Here is a 27,796-nt window from a genome sequence, read left to right on the forward strand (position 1 = left end):
AAGCCGGAAGGTAAACCAAAACAAACTCTTCGGATTCCCATATAAACTCGGAACCCTTTCGATGACGCCATTGCAATTTGAAAGTTCTAACTTCCTTGTTTCGCAACATTTTAACCTTCTCATCAAGGATTGCAATCGGCTCCTCAACATACTCTAATTTGTTGTTCAAGGCAATCTCATATAACGGCACCCAAGTCGAGTCATCCGCAAGACACTTACGGAGATGGGAAACAAAAAATGTATTATGGATTCCCGCAATCTCTTCGGGTAACTCTAGTCTATAAGCAACCTCACTAACACGAGCCAAAACCTTGAAAGGACCAATAAACTGAGGAGCTAACTTTCCTCGCTTTCGAAACCGAATAACACCTTTCCATGGCGAAACCTTTAGCATCACCATGTCACCTTCTTGAAACTCAATCGGTAGCCTTCCTTTATCGGCATAAGATTTTTGTCTATCTTGCGTTGCCTTAAGTCGAGCCTGAATCATCTCAATCTTACTATTCGTCTCTAGGACCAAATCGGTACTCCCGATTTCTCGTTGACCCACTTCACCCCAACAAATAGGAGTTCGACACCTACGTCCATAAAGCATCTCATAAGGTGGCATTCCAATACTAGTGTGGTAACTATTATTATACGAGAATTCCACCAATGGTAAGTGCTCATCCCAACTACCACTGAAATCAATAACACACGCCCTTAACATATCCTCCAACGTTTGATTTGTACACTCGGTTTGATCGTCCGTTTGAGGATGATATGCCGTGTTCATCTTCAATTGAGTACCCATATCTTCATGAAACTTATTCCAAAACCGAGACGTGAAACGAGTATCTCGATCCGAAACAATAGATATAGGAACCCCATGTCTCGATATCACCTCCTTGATAAACAACTTGGACAAAGTCTCCGACGATATCGTTTCCCGAATGGGAAGAAACAAAGCACTCTTCGTCAATCGATCAACTATCACCCAAATCGTACCATATTGGGTTCTCGCCGTCTTTGGTAACTTGGTAATGAAGTCCATGGTAATGTGCTCCCATTTCCACTTCATGACTTCTAATGGTTGTAGCCTACCATACGGCTTTTGATGTTCGGCCTTAACTTGCAAACATGTGACGCATTGTTCAATATACTTAACAACGTCCCGTTTCATGCCGGGCCACCAATACTCTTTCTTCAAATCATAGTACATCTTTGTTGCACCCGGATTAACGGAATACTTTGACTTATGTGCTTCATCAAGTAGCACCTTTCGGTACCCACACTCTACCTTGAAAAGACAACAAACCATGCGGGCCTAAGGTAATGGACTCCGTTTGCCCTACGATCCGTTCTTCATGTTTATTGTTAACAAAAACTTCAATTTGAATTTCACCAAGCTTTACAAGAAAATCGTTAGTAATAATCATGCGTAACGATCCTACTCGTATCGCCGGATGTTGACTCTTTCTACTTAACGCATCCGCGACCACATTCGCCTTGCCCGGATGATAAAGTATCTCACAATCATAGTCCTTTACCACATCCATCCACCTACGTTGATGATAATTCAAATCTCGTTGATTAAAGAGATGTTTCAAACTCTTATGATCCGAATAAATCGTACACTTGACACCATACAAGTAGTGGCGCCAAATTTTCAACGCATGAACCACCGCCGCCAATTCGAGATCATGAGTCGGGTATCTCTTTTCGTGTTCCTTTAATTGTCAAGAGGCGTAAGCGATGAATTTACCTCTTTGCATTAGAACACACCCGTTTCCATTTAATGAGGCATCACAATAAACCGTCATATCTTCGATTCCCTCTGGTAATACCAACACCGGAGCTTGACACAATTTCTCCTTTAACAATTGGAATGCAATTTCTGCTCATTTTCCCAATTAAACCTCACGTTCTTCCTTGTCAACTTCGTTAACGGAGAAGCAATTTTAGAAAAGTCTTAGATAAACCGACGATAATAACCGGCCAATCCGAGAAAACTTCGAATTTCTGTAGGCGTAATCGGTTTTCCCCAATTCTTCACCGTCTCAATGTTCCCCGGGTCTACTTGAATACCTTATCGATTCACAATATGGCCAAGGAATTGAACTTCCCTTAGCCAATATTCACATTTGGAGAATTTTGCATACAACTTCTCCTTCCGCAACGTCTTCAACGCTTCACGCAAATGGTGCTCATGTTCCTTCATACTCTTAGAATAAACAAGTATGTCGTCAATGAACACAATTACCGACTTGTCCAACATAGGTTGGCACACCCGGTTCATAAGATCCGTGAATGCCGCCGGTGCATTCGTAAGACCAAAAGGCATTACCACAAACTCATAATGCCCGTAACGCGTTCGAAAAACCATTTTCTCTATATCTTCCTCACGGACCCGCACTTGATGATAGCCGGACTGTAATTCGATCTTAGAGAAATACGTTGCACCTTGGAGTTGGTCAAACAAATCGTCAATCCGAGGCAATGGATAACGATTCTTGATCGTCACTTTGTTCAACTCCCGATAATCGATGCACATCCGCATGCTACCATCTTTCTTCTTCACAAATAAAACCGGAGCACCCCATGGCGAGGCACTCGGTCGAATAAAACCCTTTTCAAGCAACTCTTGGGTTTGATTTAAAAACTCTTGCATTTTCGTCGGCGCTAAACGATAAGGAGTTTTAGCAATGGGAGTAGCTCCCGGAACCAACTCAATGCGAAATTCAACTTGTCTTTCCGCCGCAACACCCGGTAACTCATCCGAAAAAATATCTTCAAATTCATTTACCACCAGAATTTCATGAATAGATGGTGGTTCATTACGAGTATCAACCACATGGGCAAGAAAAACCATACCACCACTCTTAAGAAAACTTCGCGCCCGTGCATAAGTGCATAATGGTACGAGTCTTCTTCGTTTATCGCCATGAATAATCAACTCTCCCCCACTTGGGTTCTTTACACGAATGAACTTTTCATGGCATGCAATATCGGCTCTATAACGATCGAGCCAATCCATACCAACAACAATATCAAACTCACCCAAGGTCATCGGAATGAGATCAATTTTAAACGTTTCGGTACCAAACACAACATTACAATCCTTACACACATCAACCCCCTAGCACCGTCTTACCATCCGCTATTTCGACTTCTACCGGATGACTTAACTTAGCTAGCGGTTTGTTAAGCTTAGACACAAATTAAGGCGACACAAAAGACAAATTATCACCGCTATTAAATAATACCCTTGCCGGATTAGAGTTAACCATGAAAGTACCTGAGACAACTTCATTGGATTGCTTGGCCTCATCATTGGTCATCAAATAATTTTGCCCCCGAGCCGTACCCGCCGCTTTCTCCAATTTCTTAACATGATCACCCCGCAAATCGGGACACTCCGTCCTTCGATGCCCTTCTTTACCACAATTAAAACAAGTGAGCTTGGTTGTAGATGACGGTTTTGGACAATCACGAGCCACATGACCCTTTTGTCCACAATTATAGCACGCATAAGTAAAATCTCCGGAAGCACCCTTCTTCACACTACCAACACTCTCGCAGCCCTTCTTGTGCTTTTTGTTTGAAAAGTTCGATTGACTAGTAGCTTCAAACTTCCTTTTGCCAAAAGTAAAGCCACTTTTTCTCAAGACGAGCGACTCAAAACCTTTGGCCATATTAAACAACTCATCAAAACTTTTCACCACGTTTACACTAATCTTCTCTTGATACTATCGTTCAGGGTTCGGTAAAAGTCTTCCTTCAACATTTGATCATTACTGACATACTCCGGGCAAAATTGGGTCTTCGCCAAGAAAGTGGACTTAAGAGTGTTTAAGTCCATTGACCCTTGCCTCAAAGTACGCAACTCGTCTTTAAGCCTTGAATGATCGGCCGACATTCGGTATTCCTTGAAAAATTCCACCTTGAATTCATCCCACGTGAATTCCATACATTGCTCTTCACCATAAAGTTGGATTTTCGCGTCCCACCACAACTTAGCATCATCTCTCAACATGCTACAATCGTACCTCGTCTTCTTATCGAGAGGGCATTCACAAGTACGAAAAGCCCCCTCCATATCGGAGATCCATCGGTCACTCTTAAGTGGGTCCCATTCGCCCTCAAAAGTAGGAGGTTGAGCATCTTTGAAGTTCTTATAGAAAAAGTCCCGCCTTCCAACATTATCCTCTTGAAGGACAACCTTAATTTGTTCCTTTACTACATTGACTAATTGCTCGTCAATCGTATCTAGGAACATCTTCTTGACATCCTCTAGCAAAGCCGCATGATGACTTGTAACAACCCAACCCATAATCCATACGATAAATTTTTTTTTTATACAACACAATTACACGCCAAATAATTTGTGTAACCCATTTCATGAGTTCCATTTAAAACACACAACAATTAGTTGTTTACAAAAGGCACGAGGGCCACGAATAAAGTTTAGTACAAGTTTGACCCATTACTATTGATAGTTTACAATCCAAACGACACTTCGAGCATGGTTTGAGACTAAACTACCCAATACGTTAGGCCAACATCAAAACTCCGACAAAGCATCATCACGGGACGCCTAATGTCCGATAACCCCCTTGCCCTTAACTGCGCCTGCATCTAAAAAGATAAACAATGAGAGGGTAAGCTAACGCTTAGTGAATGCAATAATTATACACATACATATATAATCTACTTACATGCAATCACATACACAATTACCTCATACACGCTAGCTATTTAAAAGGCATACCAACGCAAGGCATAACGCTAAATCTCCAAGACCACAAGCTAGCACAACGAAAGCATATATAACTCGAACAATATAATATGCTACACTAAAACACATAACCATGGTTAACCAATCGTACAAGGGAATGGTACTTCGAATTTCCCATCGGTGTTCCCAACAACCGTCAGTGTACAACGAATTATATCGCTAACCCCTGAGTGGTATCGAATGCCCGAACTTTAAACCCACCCGTCACGTGTAATGTGGTATCGAATGCCCGAACTTTAAACCCACACTTCACGCCCACACACATATATGACATGGTATCGAACGCCCGAACTTTAAACCCATATCATATAATGACTCGATGTGGTATCGAACGCCCGAACTTAAACCCACATCGAACCTCGTACAAGTAAATACATTATATACACACATGTATAATCATTCCACTCACCTCAAGTCTCTTGTGAAAGCTAACCAAGCTTGCAACCCTTCAATGTAACGTACCTATTACATTATGCATTTATTAACATACAATCTAGTTAAATTAAATGCCAACCACTAACCCTTGAGCATTTAATGACCCGATTGCATTAAATGACTCAACTACCCCAAAACCGCCCATTAATGGCCACGCCTCGTCATAGATCATTTAAGGCTAGTGATTAGGGTCTATTTACATCAACTAACATAAACTTGGTGTATTTCATAACCATTTCACCCGATTAGGTCAACTAGTGCTCTTTTGACTCTTTGACTCACAAATCAAGTCAAACTTACACAATAACAACTCTTTCATCATTTTAAAAGTGCATTAATGACTAACAACATCATTTAGCACTTACAACCTCAAATCACAAGACCAAACCCTAGATAATAGCTATTTAGGGTTTCCTTTCAACAATCCAACCCAAAACCCACCCATTTAACCCTCAAATGGGTCACACGAGTTCTTATGAACCAAACCCTAGTTTAAACTAGTTAAAACTCGAGACTTAGAGTTAGAACTTACCAAGACTATGAACGTGTAGCTAGAGATACGATGAACAACTTTAATTCTCGCTTCTAGGATTGATTCACAAAACTTCACCTCCAAATCTTAAATTTAAACTAAGTGGGTTTTAGGATTTGAGAGAAAATTAAGAAAGAAAAAGGAAAAGAAATGAGAAAAGAAGAATAAGTGGTTGATATTAAAGGCTCCATCCAGATCTACACGCAAAAAGACCAATTTGCCCCTAAACCCTATATAAATTAAGCAGAATTCGGAGTCAGAATTGTAGATGTGTCGCGGCGCGGCTCCTTTGTCGCTGCGCGACATAAAGAAGGAAAAACCACCCTTCTTAACTCAAGTTCTGATCTGGTTTCGCTTTATTTGTCGCGGCGCGGACCCGTTTGTCGCGGCGCGACGTTAGCCTAGGTCTGGTCACTTCGACAATTAAACATAAATCAAGGGTTCAAACACAAACACAACAACTTTCACCCTTCCTATGCACGTCTATACCTCAACCTTAAGTCTCACACGACTCGACGCCAAACACGACACATTCATATACGCGTACACGCACGCATTTGAATACGCCTATATATATATATATATATATATATATATACACACACACACACACATATACATATATGCACTTACACCTAACCAACACTTTAGTCCAGCTAATCACATAACGAGTAGGTTATAAGCGTACTATTGATAAAGTACGTACCTTTAGACACGCACGGAAAAACGGGGTGTTACAACTCTCCCCCACTTAAATCGGAGCGCGTCCCCGCGATCCAAGCCGCATGACACGAGGGAAGATAAACCAACACAAATTCTTCGGACTCCCAAGTAAACTCGGAACCTTTACTATGACGCCATTGGACCTTAAAGGTCCTCACCTCTTTGTTACGCAACATTTTAATCTTCTCATCGAGTATAGCAATCGGCTCTTCAACGTATTCTAACTTGTTGTTTAGCTCAATTTCGTCTAAAGGCATCCATGAAGAATCATCCGCAAGACACTTACGGAGGTGGGAAACATGAAATGTGTTCTGGATCCCCGCAAGTTCTTCGGGTAATTCCAAACGATACGCGACTTCACCAACACGAGCTAAAACCTTAAACGGCCCAATAAACCGAGGAGCTAACTTTCCCCGTTTTCGAAACCGAATAATACCCTTCCATGGTGAAACCTTAAGCATCACCATATCGCCTTTTTCAAATTCGATCAAACGTCTACGCTTATCGGCATAAGACTTTTGCCTATCTTGCGCCTTTTTCAAATGTTCCCGAATCATAACGATTTTATCATTTGTCTCCAATACCAAGTCGGAGCTCCTGACTTCCCTTTGACAAACATCACCCCAACAAATCGGGGTTCGACACCTTCTACCATACAACATCTCATACGGTGGCATTCCAATACTAGAGTGAAAACTATTATTGTACGAGAATTCCACCAAAGGTAAATGTTTATCCCAACTACCACCGAAGTCAATGATACACGCACGTAACATATCCTCCAATGTTTGATTCGTATGTTCGGTTTGACCGTCCGTTTGAGGATCGTACGCCGTACTCATATTTACCCTCGTACCCATGTCTTCATGAAACTTCTTCCAAAATCGAGAAGTAAAACGCGTGTCTCGATCCGAAACAATAGACGCGGGAACACCATGTCTCGATATCACCTCTTTAATGAACATCTTTGCGAGTGCCTCCGACGATATTGCTTCTTTAATAGGGAGAAACAACGCACTCTTCGTCAATCTATCGACAATCACCCAAATAGTGTCAAATTGGGTTCTCACCGTTTTCGGCAACTTGGTAATAAAATCCATGGTAATATGCTCCCTCTTCCACATCGGAATTTCTAGCGGTTGCAACTTACCATACGGGTTTTGGTGTTCGGCTTTAACTTGCAAACACGTGACGCATTGCTCAACATACTTAACAACGTCGCGTTTCATGCTCGGCCACCAATAATCTTTCTTCAAATCATGGTACATCTTTGTCTCCCCCGGATGTATGGAATACTTAGACTTGTGCCCCTCATCAAGAAGCACCTTTCGGAAATCACCCATCTTAGGCACCCACACTCTTTCTTGAAAAGACAATAAACCACGCGAACCCATCGTAATGAATTCCGATTGCCCCACAATTCGTTTCGCATGCTTGTTGTGAACGTAAGCCTCTATTTGAAACACACCAAGTTTCTCAAGAAAATCATTAGTAATAGTCATACGTAACAATCCCAATCGTAACGTCGGGTGGTGACTCTTTCGGCTTAACGAATCCCCGGATGATAAAGTATCTCACAATCATAGTCTTTCACCACATCCATCCATCTACGTTGACGAAAATTCAAATCCCGTTGATCAAAAAGATGTTTCAAACTCTTGTGATCCGAATAAATCGTACACTAGACACCATACAAGTAATGACGCCAAATTTTCAAAGCATGGACCACCTCCGCTAATTCGAGATCATGAGTCGGGTATCTCTTTTCATGTTCCTTTAATTGGCGAAAGGCGTAAGCGATGACTTTACCTCGTTGCATTAGAACACACCCGAGCCCATTCAAAGAAGCATCACAATAGACCGTCATATCATCTACACCTTCCGGCAATACTAAGACCGGAGCTTTACACAATTTCTCTTTCAATAATTGAAAAGCGATTTCCTGCTCGTTTTCCCAATTAAAACAAGCGTTCTTCCTCGTCAATTTCGTCAATGGAGAAGCAATTTTAGAAAAGTCTTGGATAAACCGACGATAGTAACTGGCCAATCCGAGAAAACTTCGGATTTCCGTAGGCGTAGTCGGTCGTCCCCAATCCTTCACCGTCTCTATCTTCCCCGGATCTACTTGAATACCAACCTTGTTCACAATATGGCTAAGGAATTAGACCTCCCTTAGCCAAAATTCACATTTTGAGAATTTAGCATACAACTTCTCTTTTCTCAACGTCTTCAATACTTCGCGCAAGTGGTGTTCATGTTCCGTCATGCTCTTAGAATAGACAAGAATATCGTCAATGAACACAATTACCGACTTGTCCAACATAGGTTGGCACACTCGGTTCATAAGATCCATGAATGCCGCCGGTGCATTCTTAAGACCAAAAGGCATAACCACAAATTCAAAATACCCGTAACGCGTTCGAAAGGCCTTTTTCTCGATATCTTCCTCACGGACCCGCATTTGATGATAGCCGGACCGTAGATCAATTTTAGAAAAGTACGTAGCGCCTTGAAGTTGGTCGAATAAATCGTCTATCCTAGGCAATGGATAACGATTCTTGATCGTCACCTTGTTCAACTCCCGATAGTCGATACACATCCGCATACTTCCATCCTTCTTTTTCACGAATAACACCGGAGCACCCCATGGCGAAGCACTCGGTCGAATAAAACCCTTCTCAAGTAACTCTTGAATTTGATTCAACAATTCTTGCATTTCCGTCGATGCTAAACGGTACGGAGTTTTAGCAATGAGAGTAGCTCCCGGGACCAATTCAATGCGAAATTTGACTTATCTTTCTGCCGGAACACCCGGTAACTCATCCGGAAAAACATCTTCAAACTCACTTACCACCAGAATTTCATGAATGGGTGGTGGCTCATCACGAGTATCAACAACAGGAGCAAGGAAAACCATTCCACCGGTAACAATGAGTTGACGTGCCCGTGTAAAAGTGCATATCGGCACCGGTCTCCTTCGTTTATCACCATGAATAATTAACTCTCTCCCACTTGGGGTCTTCACACGAATAGATTTTTCATGGCATGCAATATCGGCTCTATTATGATCGAGCCAATCCATACCAACCACTATATCAAAATCACCCAACGTCATCGGAATGAGATCAATATTAAAGTTCTCGAAACCAAACACAACATTACAATTCTTACACACATCGACCACTAGCACCGTCTTGCTATCTTCTATTTCGACTTCTACCGGATGACTTAACTTAGCTAACGGTTTATTAAGTTTAGGCACAAATTTTGGAGACACAAACGATATATTTGCACCTCTATCAAATAGAATCCTTGCCGGATTAGAGTTAACCATGAAAGTACCTGAAACGACTTCATTGGATTGCTTGGCTTCGTCATTAGTCATCAAATAATTACGTCCCCTAGCCGACCCCGCCGCCTTCTCCATTCTTTTAACATGATCATTTCGGAGTTCAGGGCACTCCGAATTTCGGTGCCCTTCTTTTTGACAATTAAAACACGTGATTGTATTAGTAGACGGTTTTGGGAAATCACGGGAGTAGTGACCCTTTTGCCCACAATTGAAACATGTGACCATGTGACCGCTAGAAACACCCCTCTTCACGTTATCGACACTTTCGGATGCTCCCCTACTCTTCTTGTTCGAAAAATTAGAAGCTTCAAACTTTCGTTTACTCGGCGCATAACTAACCGGACTCGGAGCTTGCGCTTCAAACCCCTTCGCCACCGCCAAAAGCTTAGAAAAGGTCTCAACATGACCAATACTAATTTTACCCTTCAAATCATCTCTAAGGGTCGCATGAAAGTCTTCCATTAACAATTGATCATTCCCCACATACTCGGGGCAAAAACGCGCCTTAGCGAGAAAGTTGGTTTTAAGAGTGTTTAGGTCCAAAGACCCTTGACGCATGTTCCTTAACTCGTTGCGCAATTTGGAAAGATCCGCTTGCGTACGATATTCGAGAAAAAACTCTTTCTTGAACTCCGCCCAAGACAACCCCACAAAGGCCGCATCACCCACCATATCAATTTTACCATCGAGCCAATCTTTAGCATGGCTCCTCAACAAACTAGTAGCAAGTTTAGTCTTCTTCTCGGTTGGGCACTCGGTCATGCGAAAACAACCTTTAACATCAGAAATCCAAGCCGCACTCTTCATGGGGTCGGGATCCCCGTGAACGTGAGAAGGCTTAGTTGCCAAGAAGTTCTTATAGCTAAACTCCAACTCGCCCACATTTTGAGGTCTAGGAAACGTCCTTTCAACTTCTTCTTTAACGGCATTAGTCATCCGTTCTTGAATCATATCGATGATTTGTTCCGAAACCGACTCTTCGAATATTTGTTTAACCCTTCGTGAGAAAACCGATACATAGTTTTCTAAAGCGGTCTCAATCTTGGTAGTCATCTCATCTTCCCCCACATGAGAGGGACCACCATTGCCATTCGTATTTGTTTCGTTTCTCGTCTTCATTCTAAAGATTAAAAATGGATTAGACATCGCCATTAATTTAATACACATATATACCTATGCATATGACCGCACACATATCACATCTAGCTCGATACTTGTCGCACATCCTTGCTTGACTTGACTTGCAACCGTAATAGTGGTCGCGACTCACTATTACGCTCACATGCCGTGCCATGCTCAAACGTATCACAACCATCTCGCTCGATGTTCAAAACAATAAAACATGATTAGTAATATCATATCATAGCATAGTTAGTCCACCTCTGCATTACAGAACTAATCAAAGCCCGCACTGACCTGTAGTCCTACAAGTCCCGCATATAATTCCACAACACAAAAGTCTAAGTCTAGGTGCCTATCTCAAGTCACCTAAATCCCTCGGACCATGCTCTGATACCACTTGTAACAACCCAACCCATAATCCATACGATAAATTTTTTTTTATACAACACAATTACACGCCAAATAATTTGTGTAACACATTTCACGAGTTCCATTTAAAATGCATAACAATTAGTTGTTTACAAAAGGCACGAGGGCCACGAATAAAGTTAAGTACAAGTTTGACCCATTACTATTGATAGTTTACAATCCAAATGACACTTCGAGCATGGTTTGGGACTAAACTACCCAAAACGTTAGGCCAACATCAAAACTCCGACAAAGCATCATCACGGGACGCCTAATGTCCGATAACCCCCTTGCCCTTAACTGCGCCTGCATCTAAAAAGATAAACAACGAGAGGGTAAGCTAACGCTTAGTGAATGCAATAATTATACACATACATATACAATCTACTTACATGCAATCACATACACAATTACCTCATACACGCTAGCTATTTAAAAGGCATACCAACGCAAGGCATAACGCTAAATCTCCAAGACCACAAGCTAGCACAACGAAAGCATATATAACTCGAACAATATAATATGCTACACTAAAACACATAACCATGGTTAACCAATCGTACAAGGGAATGGTACTTCGAATTTCCCATCGGTGTTCCCAACAACTGTCAGTGTACAACGAATTATATCGCTAACCCCTGAGTGGTATCGAACGCCCGAACTTTAAACCCACCCGTCACGTGTAATGTGGTATCGAACGCCCGAACTTTAAACCCACACTTCACGCCCACACACATATTTGACATGGTATCGAACGCCCGAACTTTAAACCCATATCATATAATGACTCGATGTGGTATCGAACGCCTGAACTTAAACCCACATCGAACCTCGTACAAGTAAATACATTATATACACACATGTATAATCATTCCACTCACCTCAAGTCTCTTGTGAAAGCTAACCAAGCTTGCAACCCTTCAATGTAACGTACCTATTACATTATACATTTATCAACATACAATGTAGTTAAATTAAATGCCAACCACTAACCCTTGAGCATTTAATGACCCGATTGCATTAAATGACTCAACTACCCCAAAACCGCCCATTAATGGCCACGCCTCGTCATAGATCATTTAAGGCTAGTGATTAGGGTCTATTTACATCAACTAACATAAACTTGGTGTATTTCATAACCATTTCTGTAACGACCCGGAAATTTCCGACCAAATTTAAACCCTAATCTCTATATGTTTCCAACACGATAAGCAAAAACCTTAATATTGAGTCTAGAAAGTCTGTTAGATTGAGTCTCAAAAAGTTTGAACTGTTTCATGGATTTAATTGACCTCGACCAGTTTCGACGATTCACGAACAATTAATTGTATATAGTTTGTGTGTGTGTATATATGTATATATATATATATATATATATATATATATATATATAAGTAATAATTAAAAATGTAATTTGAATATTAAATGTTGTGCTTATATGTAATTATGTGATAAAAATATTTTTTTTATACCTTTTTAAGTTAAATATTAGTACTCCGTATATATAAATCGGGACAGAAAATAAATAACTTTCGAAATTATTTTTGATCAGGTTTCAAATACAAAATGAGTGGAATAATTAATTATATTTAATCTAAAAGTTTGGGGATTTTTCGGAGAACTTTTATCCGTAACTGTTTAGCAATGGACACGATATAATACTCCGCAAATTGAAAATATCTTATCATGTCGGTAGATAGAGTCCAAATTTTCCAACTGTACATACTTTTTGAATTCAATGATTCATAATTATTATTATTATATTATAATTATCTTATTATTATTATTATCTTAAATATTATAATTATTATATATAACCTATTGAGTTATATGTATACATCGAGAGTTTAAAAGGGATTACACCAAGTTTGATGACCAATCTCGCCTGTCACCATAACCATCACCGGAGCACCACTCCGGCATACACCACCGCCACCCTTTCACCACGACAACTACCGTAAACCACCTTGAATTCTTTCTCGCATATCTCTCCATCACATCTTTTTCTTTCATAATTCTAAAATCATTTCAAATCGATACAACCAAACCCACGACCATCCTACATCAATCAACTCGTCACTATCACTAAGTTTTGCTGCTATTGTGTGTTTCTTTGTAACCATGAAATCAAACCCACCACCATCATGTATACGTATATATATAATTTTTTTTCTTCCTTCACTATCGTAAAACTTTCCATCATCACCCACAAACCACCATAACTACATGAATGACCAATCATTGACACCTCCCAAACTAATGATTCGATTTCCAAAGCCTGTTACTTAATCTCTGGTTCGAACGAATTCTCCAAACCCTGAAACTAGAAAAACTTATTTGATGTTTTCCAAAAATCTACAACTAATAATATTACTGTTGTAGTAAGTTAACGATTATGATCATGACGATTGTGGTAATGACAATCGAATATGATAGTTGATGATGTTGTTATGATTCAAAGATATTGACATATGATTATACTGTTACGATATAGAGATGATGAAAATGAATGTTGATAGTGAAGGATCGTGATATTACGGGTTAATGATAATAATGGTATTGCTAATGAACATGAATGAGAAGAATGATGATATGATATTAGGATTACGATGATGAATACTCGATGATATAATACTATATGATCTTGTTCCTGTTTTTGTAAAAAAATTAAGATAAAGATGAATAGTCCTGGGTGTTGATTTAAGATGGAAAGGAAAAATAGGGAGAACAGAAATATGGTTTTAAATAAAGTTAGGATAGGAGTTAAAATAGAAAATAAGCCACAGTTCAGCGGTTAGAAGTGTTGGGTAGCGAGAGGTACAAGGATCGAATCTTGCCTGCTGCATGAATTCATTTTTTTTTAAAATGAGAAGCTGTTGGGCCGAATATTTCTGTTTCCATGTTGGGCCGAGATTTAATTTCTCTATTGGGCCGAGAATACAAGTTAGTTTGTTGAGCCGAAATGGAAACAGGAACGTACGAGTTAAAACAAAATAAAACGAAGCATAAGATAGAAAAACGTGATGGTTCAGATGGTGAGGGTGTTTGGGTTATGCGAGAGGTCTTGAGTTCGAGTCCCGTTCGTGACAGATTTCTTTTTAAGGCTTATTTGAGGTAGTTTTCATATTAAAAACTATTATTATTATTATTATTATTATTATTATTATTATTATTATTATTATTATTATTATTGTTATTATTGTCATTATTAACATTAAAATTAATATTTTAATTTAAATTTTAACTATCATTATTTTTATCATTATTACTACTAGTATTACTAACATATCAAATAAAAATTTTCTATATAAAATATATTATTAACATAAAACAAAATAATATTAAGATTTTGTAATAAAAATGAGTTATCTATTTAATGTATATAAAAATAAATATATCTAATTAAGTATTAATGAATTATATAATTTATTAAAAGAACAAGTATATCAATAATAATAAATAAATTTGTTCGGTTACCATTATATGTGTTAATATATATACTTGATATAGGTTCGTGAATCCGAGGCCAACCCTACATATATTCAATGATGTTATATGTATTTTTACTACAAAATACAGTACGGTGAGTATATAGTCCCACTTTTAAACTCTAAATATTTCGGGATGAGAATACATGTATTTTATGTTTTACGTTATGGACACAAGTAACTGAAAAATATATTCTACGTTGAGTTGTACCACTGGCATACTTCCCTGTAGCTTGGTAACTAATATTTACAGCGGTATTGTAAACGCGAATCCTGTTGATAGATCTATCGGGCCTGACAACCCCAACCGGACTGGACGACCAGTATTCAACGGTTGCACAGTACTTCGTTTCGTGACTACACTTGGTACGATGTAGTAAGATTTCATAATAAAGGGAATATGCGACGTGATTAAATGTTAAGTATGGTTACCAAGTGCTCAACCACTTAGAATATTTTTATTAAAATGTTTATATATAAAATCTTGTGTTCCATTGTTATAACGCTGCTAGCATCAAACCTATATATCTCACCAACTTTATGTTGACGTTTTAAAGCATGTTATTCTCAGGTACGAATTAAGTCTTCCGCTGTGCATTTGCTCATGTTAAGGACATATCTTGGAATCGATCATTGCAATGGAACCAAATGTTGATGACTTCGTCCAGGAGGATTAGGACGGGTTGTTACAGTTGGTATCAGAGCGTTGGTCTTAGCGAACCAGGTCTTGCATTAGTGTGTCTGACTAGTAGTTGTTAGGATACATTAATGAGTCTGGACTTTGACCGTGTCTACATGTCAAAAGTTTTGCTTATCATTTCTAGTCGGAAATCATCTACTTATCATCCTTAGGGAATTGCCTGCTTACCATTCTTAAGTCTAGACATGCCTTACTGTCTTTATTGCATAGATAGTGTATAGACAAATTTATATCTTAGCGTATCTATTACGATAGACTTTGCTTAATATCTTCCGTAAATTTCTCCGTAATTTAAGGGATCCTGGTACTATATATATATCTATGCATATTATGCATTGAGAATACCATCCAACTATTATTTGCTGTCACTAAGCTTTTCATACCAAAAATCTTTTCTGTGATCGTGTACGATGGCCTCTACGAATCGACCAAGTTCTTCTGACTCCGAAGATAGCGTGACGGGAGCGCACCAACCGATCAACTATCGTGATTTCTTTAGAAAGTGGGGATGGGTTCGCGAAATACTTACCCTATGGAGAAATGAAGAAGGTACTCCATATCACGAGCCGAACTTACCACCTAACGTCGGAGTGCTCGACCCGCTCACCGGCGAACCTGTTCGCAACACCGTTTATACCCTTTTTGCAAGAATTTTTCGTCTTGAGGCTACCATTAACGGAATTAGAGAAGATATCCGACCTTTACCTCACACTGATAACCAACCAGGGTTAGTAGAAGAAGTTAAAGAACTCCGAGCTCGAGTGTTAACTTTAGAGAGCACGGTACACAATTTGCAAGCACCAACAGTATCACCAACACCAGTAACATCACCAGCTTCAGCACCAACGGTACCAGTACCACCAATAACCCAAGTTTCAACAATCCATGCCTCACCATCTCATTCTGCACCTCGAGTATAATCATCGTTCTACGAATCATTCTACATCGATTATCTTAGCTCGACATGGCGATTATGTAATTTCTAAAGTTTTAGAGATTATGTAATCTAGTATTAATGGTAAATCAAATGAGTTTAATATCTTATTGACTCATTAAAATCCATGATTACATCTGAAGAAAATATATATGCAAATATATATTTTCATAAAGATTGTAATTAAAATTCTTTTGTACAAACTGTTAATGGTGAAAATATTTTAACGGGTAGGTAATACCCGAGGAATATTTAGATTTCACATTAATCAGCTACACGGTACATTCTTCGACTCTGATTCAACAGTCAGTCACTATCTTACTTGTATCCATAGATATACGTATCCGTTCACCACAGAATCCATTTTCGTTCAATTTCATATTTGGATTTTGACCTATCAGAATCCAACAAGTGGCATAATGAAGAAAAACATTGGACAAAATAAAATTTGTTAGAAACAAACGAATTAACTAATTGAAATTTTGTTAAGAATCTACGCTAACTGTTCCAGCTAACTGTTCCTAGCTAACTGATTACATTTTATTTATCGCAATTTAATTATCGCAATTTTATTTATCGTCATTTAATTTCTGTTATTTATTTTTACACACTTTAAATAACAGGACACGTATGCAAGGTTTCGACTTATCATATCGACCCATCTATATATATATTTCGGAACAACCGTAGACACTCTATATGTGAAGGTGGGAGTTGGCTATACAGGGTCGGAGTTGATTCCAAAATATATATATACTTTGAGTTGTGATCGACACCGAGACCGGTACACGGGTCACGATACGTATTATTTAATTCGAATATTATATATTAAATTATATATGAATCCTTGAACCATCAGACTATTAGACTGCTAACTTTGGACAATTAAAATGAATTAAATTAAAATATTGATTATAACATATGAAACTAAATAATTCTTCAAGCTTGCCACTTGATTTCATCTTAAACCTCATTTGTACCTCGACAATTACAATTCGCGTTCAAACCTTTCATGATTCTTGAAAATACCTCGATCGAGAAGTTGAACCAACTGCACCTCATCTATGGAAGAAAAGATTCTTGCATATAGTTATGCACCTGAAAAACTCTCGGAATCTGAGTCAACGCTTAACACGTAGCAGTGTTAATTCCTTTAGTGTTATTATTACCCAAAATAACTTTGCAATTCCTTTTCAAATTAGCCAAATTTTGTCACAGCTCCAGCAAGTTGATTTCGATTTTTCGTTCAAAACAACCTTGTTATAACCTCGGAATATATACGTGTTTATTTATTGTTATCAGAGAACCTTTTATAATCCACCATACTACCATCAGCGTTTAATCATCTAAAAACACAATGCTCCTGAAATCACCTCGGTTTGATAACCGATGACTCGGATCTGTTAACTTCGAAAATGCTGACGAAGCAGCATGTTGTAGATGGTCTTAATGGTTAAAAGTTGATGATAAAGAAGGAAGTGTTAGAAACACTCGATAGCAAATTTGGTAATGAAAAACGGATTGAGCTAACCGTGAAGGAAACAAAGAACAAATACAAGAACTGAATCTTCTTTCAAAGAATCCAAATGATTCAGTGCCTGCTGAAATCATTAGTAAGAACCCTACTCATTATTCTAAATCTTTCCAGATGATATTCATCACCATCATCCTATCTTAGATACTATAAGATATCTTCGTATCTTCCGTTATACATATTCTCCATATTTCTTGAGATATTTTCACAACTATTCTTATCTGGGATCATTTATCTCTCCGTAACATCTGCGTTACAACATAAAAGAAACTGTGTTAGTTTCTAAGTTCTAAAACCTTCAAGTTTAAAATATGAATGTTTTGAAGTAGTGTTGGGAACTGATGCATGAATTAGTATAATATAATGAAACTTGATCAACTTCATTATATTACATTAAGCCATGTTGAGATTCTAATGAGGCATGATGATTCTCAGTACCGTCATCATGTGCCATGTTACACGGCTCTTACATTCTATTCAATCTTCAAACATATTAGGAACATATCATCTTGATAGTTCTATTTTCTAGGGTATTTTGGTAATCTAACGAATCAAAATCGTACCAATACCATTTCTTTCTAAAGAGCATTAACTATGTTCATTTCAAATCTCATATCTACGAATTTCGGACGATTACAAAAGATGCTTAGTTGAAGAGGAGGAAAAGAAAAAGAATGAAGCTCTGAAATAAAAATTGTAGTAAAAATCGCAGCAACTAGGAAAGAACATTAACTGTGGATGACAATGATTACAGAAAATAAAAGCAAGGATATTGAAGTATAAGGAAAGATATAAACCCAACAACCACCCAGAATTTACAAACCATGTATATCGAAACAAATAGCAATATAAAGACACGGGAGAATTAGAAACACTATAAACACAAGAGTATAGTAGAAGTAAATAGATTCTTCTGGTGGTAAATGAAAAAGAAGAATAATAGAGGTGAAAATTTAGAGTATATCAAGGATCAGAATGGGGTGATACTCTAAGGTATGAATTGGGGATAGAAGATGTGGGAAGTAAGAAAGGGAAGGAGGTAAATTTATAGTGAAATATCCGACAAAGAAATCAAAACAGATTGCCGCGTTAAATCAAAGAAGATCCTGATCGCCGCAGAACCAAATCTTATTACATAAGATTTTCTTTAAAACCCTTAAATCCCGGAAATCAATCATAACCACGTCATCGGTTAGAACGAATCCATATTTACTCATTTCACTCTTTTATGATAACTTCATTCGTGCGATTCATAGGATCGAAACGTTTTATTCATATCTTCCAATAATGATAAAACTCTACTATTACCTCATATTCGTCATAAAAACATTCCTATTGTTATTTATGACAACCTCTACCAAATTTCGGGGACGAAATTTCTTTAACGGGTGGGTACTGTAACGACCCGGAAATTTCCGACCAAATTTAAACCCTAATCTCTATATGTTTCCAACACGATAAGCAAAAACCTTAATATTGAGTCTAGAAAGTCTGTTAGATTGAGTCTCAAAAAGTTTGAACTGTTTCATGGATTTAATTGACCTCGACCAGTTTCGACGATTCACGAACAATTAATTGTATATAGTTTGTGTGTGTGTATATATGTATATATATATATATATATATATAAGTAATAATTAAAAATGTAATTTGAATATTAAATGTTGTGCTTATATGTAATTATGTGATAAAAATATTTTTTTTATACCTTTTTAAGTTAAATATTAGTACTCCGTATATATAAATCGGGACAGAAAATAAATAACTTTCGAAATTATTTTTGATCAGGTTTCAAATACAAAATGAGTGGAATAATTAATTATATTTAATCTAAAAGTTTGGGGATTTTTCGGAGAACTTTTATCCGTAACTGTTTAGCAATGGACACGATATAATACTCCGCAAATTGAAAATATCTTATCATGTCGGTAGATAGAGTCCAAATTTTCCAACTGTACATACTTTTTGAATTCAATGATTCATAATTATTATTATTATATTATAATTATCTTATTATTATTATTATCTTAAATATTATAATTATTATATATAACCTATTGAGTTATATGTATACATCGAGAGTTTAAAAGGGATTACACCAAGTTTGATGACCAATCTCGCCTGTCACCATAACCATCACCGGAGCACCACTCCAGCATACACCACCGCCACCCTTTCACCACGACAACTACCGTAAACCACCTTGAATTCTTTCTCGCATATCTCTCCATCACATCTTTTTCTTTCATAATTCTAAAATCATTTCAAATCGATACAACCAAACCCACGACCATCCTACATCAATCAACTCGTCACTATCACTAAGTTTTGCTGCTATTGTGTGTTTCTTTGTAACCATGAAATCAAACCCACCACCATCATGTATACGTATATATATAATTTTTTTTCTTCCTTCACTATCGTAAAACTTTCCATCATCACCCACAAACCACCATAACTACATGAATGACCAATCATTGACACCTCCCAAACTAATGATTCGATTTCCAAAGCCTGTTACTTAATCTCTGGTTCGAACGAATTCTCCAAACCCTGAAACTAGAAAAACTTATTTGATGTTTTCCAAAAATCTACAACTAATAATATTACTGTTGTAGTAAGTTAACGATTATGATCATGACGATTGTGGTAATGACAATCGAATATGATAGTTGATGATGTTGTTATGATTCAAAGATATTGACATATGATTATACTGTTACGATATAGAGATGATGAAAATGAATGTTGATAGTGAAGGATCGTGATATTACGGGTTAATGATAATAACGGTATTGCTAATGAACATGAATGAGAAGAATGATGATATGATATTAGGATTACGATGATGAATACTCGATGATATAATACTATATGATCTTGTTCCTGTTTTTGTAAAAAAATTAAGATAAAGATGAATAGTCCTGGGTGTTGATTTAAGATGGAAAGGAAAAATAGGGAGAACAGAAATATGGTTTTAAATAAAGTTAGGATAGGAGTTAAAATAGAAAATAAGCCACAGTTCAGCGGTTAGAAGTGTTGGGTAGCGAGAGGTACAAGGATCGAATCTTGCCTGCTGCATGAATTCATTTTTTTTTAAAATGAGAAGCTGTTGGGCCGAATATTTCTGTTTCCATGTTGGGCCGAGATTTAATTTCTCTATTGGGCCGAGAATACAAGTTAGTTTGTTGAGCCGAAATGGAAACAGGAACGTACGAGTTAAAACAAAATAAAACGAAGCATAAGATAGAAAAACGTGATGGTTCAGATGGTGAGGGTGTTTGGGTTATGCGAGAGGTCTTGAGTTCGAGTCCCGTTCGTGACAGATTTCTTTTTAAGGCTTATTTGAGGTAGTTTTCATATTAAAAACTATTATTATTATTATTATTATTATTATTATTATTATTATTATTATTATTGTTATTATTGTCATTATTAACATTAAAATTAATATTTTAATTTAAATTTTAACTATCATTATTTTTATCATTATTACTACTAGTATTACTAACATATCAAATAAAAATTTTCTATATAAAATATATTATTAACATAAAACAAAATAATATTAAGATTTTGTAATAAAAATGAGTTATCTATTTAATGTATATAAAAATAAATATATCTAATTAAGTATTAATGAATTATATAATTTATTAAAAGAACAAGTATATCAATAATAATAAATAAATTTGTTCGGTTACCATTATATGTGTTAATATATATACTTGATATAGGTTCGTGAATCCGAGGCCAACCCTACATATATTCAATGATGTTATATGTATTTTTACTACAAAATACAGTACGGTGAGTATATAGTCCCACTTTTAAACTCTAAATATTTCGGGATGAGAATACATGTATTTTATGTTTTACGTTATGGACACAAGTAACTGAAAAATATATTCTACGTTGAGTTGTACCACTGGCATACTTCCCTGTAGCTTGGTAACTAATATTTACAGCGGTATTGTAAACGCGAATCCTGTTGATAGATCTATCGGGCCTGACAACCCCAACCGGACTGGACGACCAGTATTCAACGGTTGCACAGTACTTCGTTTCGTGACTACACTTGGTACGATGTAGTAAGATTTCATAATAAAGGGAATATGCGACGTGATTAAATGTTAAGTATGGTTACCAAGTGCTCAACCACTTAGAATATTTTTATTAAAATGTTTATATATAAAATCTTGTGTTCCATTGTTATAACGCTGCTAGCATCAAACCTATATATCTCACCAACTTTATGTTGACGTTTTAAAGCATGTTATTCTCAGGTACGAATTAAGTCTTCCGCTGTGCATTTGCTCATGTTAAGGACATATCTTGGAATCGATCATTGCAATGGAACCAAATGTTGATGACTTCGTCCAGGAGGATTAGGACGGGTTGTTACAATTTCGCCCGATTAGGTCAACTAGTGCTCTTTTGACTCTTTGACTCACAAATCAAGTCAAACTTACACAATAACAACTCTTTCATCATTTTAAAAGTGCATTAATGACTAACAACATCATTTAGCACTTACAACCTCAAATCACAAGACCAAACCCTAGATAATAGCTATTTAGGGTTTCCTTTCAACAATCCAACCCAAAACCCACCCATTTAACCCTCAAATGGGTCACACTAGTTCTTATGAACCAAACCCTAGTTTAAACTAGTTAAAACTCGAGACTTAGAGTTAGAACTTACCAAGACTATGAACGTGTAGCTAGAGATACGATGAACAACTTTAATTCTCGCTTCTAGGATTGATTCACAAAACTTCACCTCCAAATCTTAAATTTAAACTAAGTGGGTTTTAGGATTTGAGAGAAAATTAAGAAAGAAAAAGGAAAAGAAATGAGAAAAGAAGATTAAGTGGTTGATATTAAAGGCTCCATCCAGATCTACACGCGAAAAGACCAATTTGCCCCTAAACCCTATATAAATTAAGCAGAATTCGGAGTCAGAATTGCAGATGTGTCGCGGCGCGGCTCCTTTGTTGTGGCGCGACATAAAGAAGGAAAAACCACCCTTCTTAACTCAAGTTCTGATCTGCTTTCGCTTTCTTAACTCAAGAAGGAAAAACCACACTTCGACAATTAAACATAAATCAAGGGTTCAAACACAAACACAACAACTTTCACCCTTCCTTTGCACGTCTATACATCAATTTTAAGTCTCACACGACTCGACGCCAAAGACGACACATTCATATACGCGTACACGCATGCATTTGAATACACCTATATATATATATATATATATATATATACACACACATATACATATATGCACTTACACCTAACCAACACTTTAGTTCAGCTAATCACATAACGAGTAGGTTATAAGCGTACTATTGATAAAGTACGTACCTTTAGACACGCACGGGAAAACGGGGTGTTACATGACTTTTCAAAATGGCCTCAACTTTGGCCGTGAACTCGGGGTCCTCACTCGTGCCCCCATTTTCGGTGTCGTGTCCGTTTCTCATCTTCATTCTATAAAACGGAAGAGGTTAAACAACGAAACGAAAAGACATGACACATATATACACTTATACACCTTACCGCCCCATCTTGCTCAATAATCACCGTACATCGCTTGTTCGACACGACTTGCACCCGTAACAATGGTAGCTAGTCATTGTTACGCGAGCATCTCGCATTAACTTGCTAGTACAACGTCTATCTCGCTTGATGGATTTCAAATACAACACAAAACAAATAGCGCAAGGTTAGTTCACATAAACCTATGCACTAACCAAACCCGATCCGACCCGAAGTCCTACAAGTCCCGCATAAAGCGTACACACAATAAAGTCTAAGTCTAGGCACCTATCTCAAGTCGCCTAAATCCCTTAGACCATGCTCTAATACCACTTGAAACAACCCAAACCGTAACCAACACGACAAATTTTTTTTTTTAATAAACCATCAATGCCCAAATTAAACGGTTACATACAACCCATTTAAACAACATCACAAGTTTAATGTTTACAAACGGCACGAAGGCCCATAAGCAAATGTAATACAAGTTCGACCCATTAAAATGATAGTTTTAATCCAAACGACACTTGAACATGGTTTGGGGCTAAACTACCCAAAACTCTAGGTCGACTTCCAAAAAGCTTCACTAATCATCCAATAAGGGAAACTAGTGCCCAATTACCCCTTTTCATTTCTCCGCACTTGCATCTAAAAAGATAAACAATAAGAGGGGTAAGCTAATGCTTAGTGAGTGCAACAATTATACGATTACATATACAACCTACTTACTTGCAATCACTTACGCATTTACCGCATACATGATAGTAATATAAATAATCATAATATCACAAGTATAATGCCAAACCTTCGGCCACACAAGCTAGCATAACAAAAGCGTATAACTCGAACAATATAATATGCTACCTTACCACACACAACTATGGTTAACCAATAATACAAGGGATGGTACTCGCATTTCCCATCGTTGTTCATAGCAACCGTTAGAGTACTTAACACGTCATACACTAACCACACGGGTGGCATCTTAACACGTCGATACTTCACCCCGGGCGGTGTCTTAACATGTCGACACTTCACCCATTACAACTCTTGGAGTGGCATCTTAACACGTCGATGCTTCACCCCCGAGTGGTGTCTTAACACGTCGACACTTCACTCGCCACGTGAGATGTGGTGTCTTAGCACGTCGACACTTCACAACTCATGCTACAAAAATAAATACATTATATATTCACGCATATAATTATTCCACTCACCTTATCGCCTTTGGTGAACTAGGAATCAAGCTCGCAACCTTCAATGTAATGCACCTATCATATTATGCATTTAATTAACATACAATCTAGTGGACTAACCACCAACACTTAACTCTTTAGCATTTAATGACCTAATTGTATTAAATGACTTACATCCACCAAAACCACTGATAAGGCTAAAAAGGAACATATATTTCATAGCAATATCCCTCCTAAATAATAGGTTTTCATATGTAATTGTACTATATTTTCATTGTAATTGTTTAAATAAATAAGTGCGAAGACAAAAGGCGAAAACGAAGATTTGAAGACACAAACGTCCAAAAAGCTCAAATGTTCAAGATACAATTCAAAAGATTCAATTTATTGATGAAAACGTCTAAAAATGACAAGAGTACAAGTTACAAAACGCAAAGTACAAGATATTAAATTGTACGCAAGGACGTTCGAAAATCCGAAACCGGGACCAGAGTCAACTCTCAACGCTCGACGCAACGGACTAAAAATTACAAATTAACTATGTATATAAATATAATATAATATATAATTAATTATATTAATTATATATATATTATATATATATTATAAACCGTCGGTAAACAAAGAGCCAAACTCCTCTGAGCTGTAAAAGCAAACTCCGCGACTCGCGGAGTTTGAAGGCCAAAAAGGCCGCGAGTCGCGGAGCCCCCAGTTTTGAAACTCCCTATAAAGCAAACCGAATTCTGATCATTTTCATCCATCTTTTTCTTCTTCTCTCATATATACGTAAAATATATATATATAATTTATATTTTAATTTTAATTTTAATTATAATTCTAATAATAAGGGTATGTTAGCAAATGTTGTAAGGGTGTAAGTCGAAATTCTGTCCGTGTAACGCTACGCTGTTTTTAATCATTGTAAGTTATGTTCAACCTTTTTATATTAATGTCTCGTAGCTAAGTTATTATTATGCTTATTTAAAACGAAGTAATCATGATGTTGGGCTAATTACTAAAATTGGGTAATTGGGCTTTGTACCATAATTGGGGTTTGGACAAAAGAACGACACTTGTGAAAATTAGACTATGAGCTATTAATGGGCTTTATATTTGTTTAACTAAATGATAGTTTGTTAATGTTAATATAAAGATTTACAATTGGGCGTCCCTATAAATTACCATATACACTCAATCGGACACGATGGGCGGGGTATTTATATGTACGAATAATCGTTCATTTAACCGGACACGGGAATGGATTAATAGCCACTAGAATAATTAAAACAGGGGTGAAATTATGTACAAAGGACACTTGGTATAATTGATAACAAAATATTAAAACCTTGGGTTACACTCAGTCGACATCCTGGTGTAATTATTAAACAAAGTATTAAAATCTTGTTACAGTTTAAGTCCCCAATTAGTTGGAATATTTAACTTCGGGTATAAGGATAATTTGACGAGGACACTCGCACTTTATATTTATGACTGATGGACTGTTATGGACAAAAACCAGACGGACATATTAAATAATCCAGGACAAAGGACAATTAACCCATGGTCATAAAACTAAAATCAACACGTCAAACATCATGATTACGGAAGTTTAAATAAGCATAATTCTATTATTTCATATTTAATTTTCTTTATTTTATATTTAATTGCACTTCTAATTATCGCATTTTTATTGTTATTGTATTGCACTTTTAATTATCATACTTTTTAATTATCGCAAGTTTATTTTATCGCACTTTTATTATTCGCAATTTCATTATCGTTATTTACTTCATGCTTTAATTTAAGTCTTGTATTTATTTTTAATATTTTACATTTGGTTTTAACTGCGACTAAAGTTTTAAAATCGACAAACCGGTCATTAAACGGTAAAAACCCCCCTTTATAATAATAATATTACTTATATATATATTTGTATTTTTATAAAAGTAAACTAATATAGCGTTGAGCTTTGTTTAAAAAAGATTCCCTGTGGAACGAACCGGACTTACTAAAAACTACACTACTGTATGATTAGGTACACTGCCTATAAGTGTTGTAGCAAGGTTTAAGTATATCCATTCTATAAATAAATAAATATCTTGTATAAAATTGTATCGTATTTAATAGTGTTTCGTTGTAAAATTTAATACTATTTCGTACCCCCACGCTACCACATCAAGTATTTTTGGTGCCGCTCCCGGGGAACTCTCTTAAAAGCCGGAAGCGCAACGCTAATATAAAAAAAAAAGATTTTTAGTTTACTTTTATTAAAATTCGTTTTTGTAAAAAAAAAAAAACGTTTTAAATATTCGAAAATATAAAAAGAAAAACAAAAATATAAATATTTTTAGGAGTTTGATAAATATTTAAGTTTTATAAAGTTTCTTTGTTTTTAAAAAAACATAAGTTTTATTTAAGTATTTTGTTTTTTTATTTAAAAACATATAAATATAAAAAAAATATATATATATATAAATCTAGTTTTAAGATTTTTATTTATAAAATTATAAAGTGATTCTATTTTTATTTAAGTTTCAAATATAAAGTTTTATTAATACACATATTTAAAAAAAATAAAAATAAATAAATAAATAAAGAAAAACGCGTCGAAGATTAAACCTGTCATCTGAATTTCTGAACCCCGCGAGTCGCGGGGTTTGAAGCTTTGAATACCGCAAGTCGCGGAGGGGACCTGACACACGAACAGGAAGCCCTAATCCTGCATTTATTACGGATTATTATTAATTATTATTATTATTAACCCTAATTATTATTATTATTATAATTAAGTATATTTTTAATTTAAGTTTTATTCAATTTATATTTTAGTTAAATTAGTTTAATTAAATTGTAAAATTAGTAGTTTTAATAAATAATTAATATAAAAATAATATTTTTATAAAAATTGTAATTTTTACAACTTTTTGTATATTTTTATATTTTGTACCTTTTTAATCGTTGTAGCGTAATATTTATATTTTTAGCTCATATTTAGTTTTAAACTTAGTTTTTGCCATAGTTATTTTTACTCCTAGATTTTTAGGCTTTGCCG

This window comes from Rutidosis leptorrhynchoides, chromosome 3, assembly GCF_046630445.1.
Source record: "Rutidosis leptorrhynchoides isolate AG116_Rl617_1_P2 chromosome 3, CSIRO_AGI_Rlap_v1, whole genome shotgun sequence".
Lineage (NCBI taxonomy): Eukaryota > Viridiplantae > Streptophyta > Magnoliopsida > Asterales > Asteraceae > Rutidosis > Rutidosis leptorrhynchoides.